General features: G+C 44.7%; 1 long non-coding RNA gene across 1 annotated transcript; it reads right to left on the reverse strand.

The window, feature by feature from the left end:
• Window positions 1-4479: 4479 nt before the first annotated feature.
• On the reverse strand, window positions 4480-7147 carry LOC308651516. Its single transcript, XR_014022572.1, has 3 exons — window positions 6525-7147; window positions 5489-5634; window positions 4480-5035 (listed from the first exon to the last, which is right to left on the reverse strand). It is a non-coding gene; the product is annotated as an uncharacterized lncRNA (long non-coding RNA).
• Between the last annotated feature and the right edge of the window lie 608 nt (window positions 7148-7755).

The following is a 7755-nucleotide window of genomic DNA, read 5'->3' on the forward strand; positions in this document are numbered from 1 at the left end:
GCTAAGGTGCTGACAGGAACAAAAAAATGACTTGTTTTTGAGAGTAAAGTCACATCTATGAGTCAGATGACGCACACATGTGCATGGAGGGAGACTCTCACATCCGACCCACCTCCTTCCGTCCACAGTCACGTTGCTACTCTAACCACATCACTAACTCTGAAAGATGGGGACTCCTACACACAGCCTCCAGGTCAATGCCTCTGATTGGCCCCAGGTTCCTGGCACCCCAGATCTCCTGGCAGCGACAGCAAAAGCCCATGGGTGGGACTGCATTGCAGAAGACAGTGGTGTCCACTTGTGGATTCTCTGGGATTCTGGCCTAAAAAGGGAGACTCTTGAGCCCCATGGAAACAGATTCTGAATATTGGAGTGGGGTCAGGGAATCCACCTTTGATCAAGCAGGCCAGGTAACTGAACGAGGATGGTGTTGGAATTTCACCCATTTGGGACTGACTGAAACTCCAAGAAGGAAAAGTAGCTGGAAAAGGAAATGACTTTCCTCTACCCTCCAGGGAGGGTTGATGCCTCTCTTCTTAACGTCAGGGTCAGGTTCCATATTACCTTGACATTTGTCTCACTGTCCTTGCCCGCTGTCTTCCTTAAGCAATGCTCTTCCCTGAGAGAACATTGGTCTCTCCTTTTTTTTTTTTTTTTTTTTGAGGCTAGCAGTGACCTTGCTTGGGTTTCCCTTCTAGTCACTTGGAGATGATAGAGCAAAGAGGACAAGTTGGAAGAAGGGAAGGGCAGTGTTGGAAGAGAAGCCCAGACTTGGAACATGCCCATAGCAAAAAAAAAAAAAAAAAGAAAGAAAGAAAAAGAAAAAGAAAGAAAAGAAAAGAAAAAGAAATCGTATGTCTATAAATCATTGAGAATTTAATTAATAAGTTACAACTCACACTTTAAGCTCTTTGGCAATGAACCTGGGTTGCAGAATCAAAAGACCTAAGTCAGGTTCATCATTTATGGGCTATGTGTGACCTTGAACAAATTACTGAAATTTAGTTTCCTTATCTGTAAAGTCGGGTGATCAGCTAATAGGGCTGTTGTTACTTTTGATGAAATGACATATTAAAAGTGCCTAGCACAGGTTTTGGAATCTGCAAGGCAGTGAAAAAGAAGAAACCAAAACCTACCCTGGGTATTATTAATAGTATAACTCTGAAATGTACACCTCTCCACACTTCCTTTCTCTCACTCCTCTTCACTCACTCCAAGCAACCTGAATCGGTTACTTTTCTCTGAGGTCTTGATAAGCCACAGGCTTGAGAATCTAACGGGTTCTCAAGTGCAACCCCATCTCCATCACCAACTCATAAACCATGTGACTTTCCTGAGACTCAGTTTCCTTCTCTGTAGATGACAGTCTCCTTACCAACAGGTTCTTAATTTAAAAGACAAGGGCGTGTGGATACCCACTTCTGATAACCTTATTTTTTTTGTATTGGGGGGGGGGGTACTGGGGATTGAACCCAGAGTTAACTTAACTACATACCCAACCCTTTTTTTGTATTTTATTTAGAGACAGGATCATGCTAAATTCCTGAGGCTGGCATTGAACTCATGATCCTCCAGCCTCAGCCTTCCAAGCCATTGGGATTACAGGTGTGCACCACTGTGACCAGATCTCACCAAGTTTTTGGAAAGGCCAGTGTAACAAGGTATCTCATGAGCCAGCACCATGCTCAGAGCTTTGTTTGCTACATTCTTCCCTTCTCTCCACTTCCCTCCAGGCTCCCATATTTGCCCATGCCTTCCTTCCCCCCTGAGTGACCTTGTCCCATACTGTTTCTTTCAGGTGGAAAGCCTCTGCCATTTTCTGCTTGTTAGAATTCTTCCCCAAACTATCTTCATCCTACCCGGCCCCAACAGACAAGAGGCCCAGATAAACCACCCTTCACTAACCAATAGAGTATTTTTGAGAATCTGTTATGTGGCAGGTGCTGTTGCTCGTACCTAGAAATACAGGGATGATTAAGGTCCCTGAGCTCCACAAATTCAGTCCACTTAACATGAAACTAATGAAACTAATACCGTGAGGTGAGAGGACAGACAGAAGTCAGTCGACAGTGCTGGGCGAACATGGTCAAGGGAGCTGACTCAGAGTCTGTGGTAGCTTTCACAGTGACAGGAGTCTTTGAGTTTGACCTGGAAGGATCAGCTAAACCTGTCTAGAAAGATGACCTGTCTAGAAAGGCAGAAGAGAGAGAAAAACTTGTGTAAGAGTGATCTGGAGAAGGGCCAGCAAGGCTGGCGGCTAACAGGGAGTGGGGAGAGGATGGGGACAGAGCTGGACAGTAGGAGGGGACCAGGGTGTGAAGGGTCTGAATTTGCCATAGAAAGATCTCGGGAAGCAGGCTCCATTCCATTCTCTCCAGGCACATTGGGACAGTGAAGAGTAGAACTATAGCCCAGTGAGGAACATTTGCCTGTAGGAACAGTCTCTAGAAATCCCTTTTCTCTCTAGCCCTCATCATATCACTGGTCAAGGGACCACGGGATCCTAACTTAAAAGACAAAGGGGTGTGGAGACCCACTTCGGTTAACCTTATTTTTTTTTAACTACAAGTGGGCAGCTTTTCTTTTGATTTCTTAAATTCAATTGCAAAACTTAGAAAATCCATTCCACTCATGAGGGAGTAATAGTTGGATGATCTGGTGCTTTCTGAGGAAGGTTACCATTTGGTAGGAAGAATATCACTAGTGTCTTCTCATCCAGCTATCTCTCTCCAAGAGCCAAAGGTCAACAATGGCAGTATTGAAGCAATACCTCATAGTGAGGCTTTCTACCCTATGTCCCTGGCCAGAGGCTATCTGGTCTCCAAGGCTCAGTCTGACCCTAGTGCCTGGCCAAAATTATTCCCCTTCAGACCCCAGGGCAGCTGGCTGGGGATACTTGCATTTCACCTCTCAGGTTTAGCACACAAGGCCAAGAGGGTCTGTTGCCAGTCTCCCCATTATTTCCTCTCATGTTCCTGTGTTCCAGACATATCAGCCCTTTCTCCATGCCAGCAATCTCCTCCCAGATAAATTACTCTGTCTAGAAAGGTCTGATCATTGTCATTCCTATCTCCTTTTCCCTGTCCCCAACCCGCCCTCCAAACACATGCACATTCACATATCCAACAAATGCTGTCCCTAGAAAACTCCTAGTCACCCCAAAAATTCAGTCATGTCATTGCTCTAAGCAAAACCTCCCTTGGCCACCCATTTTCCCCAGCTGGTAAATCACTGTTATGACACTTCTCCCCAACACCATAACACTGCCCTGTTGACAGCAATGTATCTAACCATTTGTCTGTGACCCCCAGGGACACTGAGCTCCTTCAGGTTGTGCTGGGGATGGACACATCTCTAATCTCAGCACTAGCATACACTCCAGTTCACAGTAGCCCCTGTTCTCTGATGGTCTCCATACTAAGTTGGAAGCTCAGTGGGGCAAGGACTTCCTTAGTCTTATTTAATGTCGAATCCTCAGCAACCGGCACAGTGCCTGGTTCATAGAAGGCACTCAGTAAAAATTGGTTGATCACAGAAGTAGAGAATAGAATAGTGGTATCCAGAGCCTTTAAAGTATGTGGACGATGACAGGAAAGAGAGAGGATGATTAATGCATAGAAGGGTATTATTGGATGCTAAGAATAATTTCTAATAATTTCAAAGGTTGTATAGCCCAGCAGGATAACTATGATTGATAACTATTGCCCATGGATGGAGTCAGGGTCTCACTCTGCGTGAATTGGGCTGGCACTGAAAAGACCACACAAACACAGAAATACATTTTCCAGGGGTCAGGGACAGCTCTGAGACCTTAGCTCCCACGCTGGAGGGTAAGGAGAGCAAGGGAGGCAAAAGAGACAGTGCACCCCAAATCCCCGTTTTTATTTAGGGGAAAGGCATTTGATAGAAAATTCCACCCAAATAAGGAAGGGATGTGTTACAGCAAACACGGGGGTGTAGCCCAGTCCCATTGGGTGATGCCCAATCCCAGAGCTGCACCTCCTTGCCAAGAGAAGGTGAGGCCAACATGCCTCCTCACACTGCATTCAAAGCCAGTTCCATACCCCCATTACTCAAGGCTAAGGGGGAGTACTCAGCTCCTGTTCAGGGCCCCCAACAGATAACAACTTATTGAATATTTCATATAGTTAGTAGAAAGGATTTTGAATGTGCCCTTTAGGCACAAAGAACACAAAAATATGATAGATGAAGATCAGAACTACAATCTAGTGAGGAAGTGATAAACGTGCCAATTACCCTAATAAGATCATTATGCATTGAGTACAAGTATTGAAATAATGCACTGTACCCCCATTAATGTGCTCAATTGCTATGTGCCAGTTAAAAATTTTAATATATTTTAAGCAAAATTGCTTGAACTAATGGATTCCATCAAATCAAGATAATTCAGTGAAATGAAAGACTCGACCTGGTTGCTTAAGTTTTCTGAAAATTGGTTTATTTGGAGATTATCATGACTTCAGATATTTATTAAGTTTATTTGTCTAATTTGTTTCCCACATCTGTGAAATATATAAGGATAAATAAACTAGTATATAGATAGGAGGGACATGGGATAAAATTTTTATTAAAAAAGAAGAAAATATCAAGAAAGAAGTAAATATCAAGATAAAGAACAAATCACTATGGGAATTCAGGAGACATGGCCTTCTCCCATAGGATGGGTCAGGTGGTGTTCATGATGGACAAGCCATTTGACTTGGGACACCATTCAGGATTTTTCCCACCCAGGCAGCCACGTGGCCCCGGCCCTTGGCTGATGCTGATTGGAGGGAAGACACTGGACCTAAGCTGAGCTGAGCAGTTAGTCTCCTTCTCCCAGGAACTTGGGTTTGGGACTTGAGAGCACTGATCTAATCCGTCTCTGTTGACCCCTTGAATTCAAGATGAGCAACCTCGAGAGCTGTGTAGCTGTGTTCTTCTGCAGACTGCCCAGAGATGCAGAGAAAGCTGGTCTGAGGAAAGAATAGGCTCCGTGGGCACCAACAAAAGCAGAAAGGCGTAGTCACATGGCCTAGGAAAGTGAAAAGCCAGGGGCTGACTTTCTCATTAATTTCACTCTGGTTCCAACCCCTCTGTGGCCTGCAACCACCCAAGGACATCCTGAAACGCCCCAGCCTCCTTCCAATAATTTCCTCCTTTTTACTTTAGCTAGCTAGACTGTGCCTTAGGGATGACTGTGCAGATGTGAAGAAATAGGCCATGCCCATGACAGATGAAAGGCCATGAGGTTATCATTTTCTGGTCTTTCTCTCTGCCTTCCCTTCCCTCATATACCCTCAGCATCTCAAAGCTATATTTATCTCCATTCCCCTAAATCTGGCCAGAGCCTGGTAAGAAAGGACTTCATAAGCAGGCAAAACCAGTGCTGGCCATTTGTAGACATCTAGAAGCTGAGTCTTGTAGACCCTTGGGATAAACTGAGTATCCCTGGTCCCAGAATATGACTGTCACAGAAGTGACTCACCCCATAGAAGAGAGACCAAAAATGTCTACACACATGCATTGTACATGTGTGTCCATGCACGAATGGTAAGGAACTCAGCAATTGGTAGGTGAATGTTCTCTCAGATCACACATCTTCAAATTGTGCCAGTCTGTGTGAGCCCTTCTCTGTGGAGAGAAATCATAGAGTCATCATTACAAAAAATCACACTAAGTCCCCACCTTCTGGTGGCTTTGAGGTCTACAAAAGTGCATACATGGCAACCTCTTTACAAAAACTCTGCCCAACTGCTCTCCTCTGACTTGAATCACACCCTCAATAAAGTCTCATACTGTGTGGGAGGGCTCTGGGAGCCGAGAGTTCAGTGGTGCTTCTCAGGGCCTTGTGCAACTCTAACACATAGCTGATCAGGTAGGGTCGGGGAAGGGCCAGCCAGGTTTCATGGGGCCCTGAGGCATATACTTTGGAAGGAGAGCTCTCCTTAAGAGGGAACAGACACACACACACACACACACACACACACACACACACACACATATATATATATATATATACATATATATATATAAAATTATAAATAAAGCCTTAGGTCCAGGGCTTTAAAAAGGACCAATGCAAAGAAGACACCTTATTGTTTTTGCTTTATTAGCATCACAGTAAATAGACTTGGGGTGGGGGGATAGATAGGAACTTGAACTTAAACTTCACTTTCTTTTCTCTGTCTTCATCCTGTACAAATTGAAGCTACCAAGAACCTTAGTTCCACAAATCTATGTCTTCCCTCACAAAGGCATGCCTGGGCTACTGTATGGTCTTCTACCAGCCCCCTGAAGGCAAGAGAGGGCCAGACTGGATGTAGCACCTGACCAGGTGGACGTGAACTAGGCAGATTGAGAGGGAGGGAAATGAGAAGTTTCTCCTCCATTCTCACCACTCCTGTAACCCAGAAGTTCTCCAACTTTCTTCTCTTGATTATTTTACTTCCTCTCACAGATGCCCCAGGTCAAACAATTCCTTCCTTCCCTAAGGCAAGAGGGAGATGTGCCATTTGTCTTACCTTGTAGCTAAGAATGCAAGCTTGGAGTAAGGTTGCCTGGGTCTGAAGTCCAGCTCTGCCTCTTATTAATTTGACCTTGGGCAAATTATTTTAGCTTTCTCTCTTTCAGTTTTGTAAAACTGAGATGAAGTTAGACCCCACCTTATGAGGTCATTGTGAAAATAACTGAGGAAAAAATGTCTCACAGAGTAAGTACCTGTGGTGTGGACACTCAAGGGTCATAGGGCCAGCACTACCAGCCAACTGCTGCTGGATTTTAACCGCTGATCTCCCCACCCTCATTAGGACCATGCCAAGTCTTTTCCCTGAGCCTTCTCTCTGAGGAGCTCAAAGTCTTTCTCTGATAGACTGCTTTGGAACAGTAGACAAAAAAACTTGGGGCCATTCTGCCCATTTTACAGCGAACTAAGGTAAGGTCCAGAATTGTTAAGGGCAGAATCAAAGCTTCAGAGAAAGACAAAGGTGTGCCTGCCTGTGAAGCCAAGGCCCCATAGCCCCTTGGTACCTCTTCTGGACTGGGAAGAACTGGGGCTGCCCATGGAACACTTTGACTCTGTTCGAGCAGGACCACATTAAAGAGGATGTATTCAGTAAGTGGTCTAGGGAAAGTCACCTGACCCCATGAACTACAGCAGGTGTGTTTGGTTTCTCCTTCAACACTAACTCAGTGAAGCCAAACACAGAAGTTTCTGGATTCTCCAAATAAGCACTCGAGATCAGGAGGTCAGTGATCCTGTCTGTTCCTAGCTCTGCTACTAGCTAGCTCTGCATCTACTTCTTCTCGCTCTAAAATTGAGGATTGAGGGCTGGAGATGTGGCTCAAGCGGTAACGCGCTCGCCTGGCATGCACGGGGCTCTGGGTTCGATCCTCAGCACCACATAAAAATAAAATAAAGATGTTGTGTCCACCAAAAACTAAGAAATAAATATTAAACAATTCTCTCTCTCTCTCTCTCTCTCTCTCTCTCTCTCTCTCTCTCTCTCAAAATAAATAAATAAATAAAAATAAAATTGAGGATTGAGCTGTATGACTTCTAAGATTCTTTACTTAAACCTCTTCAGAAATTGTTTTGTCTCAACTTGGAGGATGAGCCAGAAGCCTCTTCTAGCAAATGTCTAACAACTCTAATAGTTTCTATGGCCTCCCAAAGAGTCCCAGAATGTCCTGATCATTGAGGGGACATGGACTAAAATGACCAGCTGCCATTAACCTTTGGCCAGGGACCCTCTT

Source organism: Spermophilus citellus (assembly GCF_964194105.1).
Source record: "Spermophilus citellus genome assembly, chromosome: 6".
In the NCBI taxonomy this organism is placed as follows: Eukaryota; Metazoa; Chordata; class Mammalia; order Rodentia; family Sciuridae; genus Spermophilus; species Spermophilus citellus.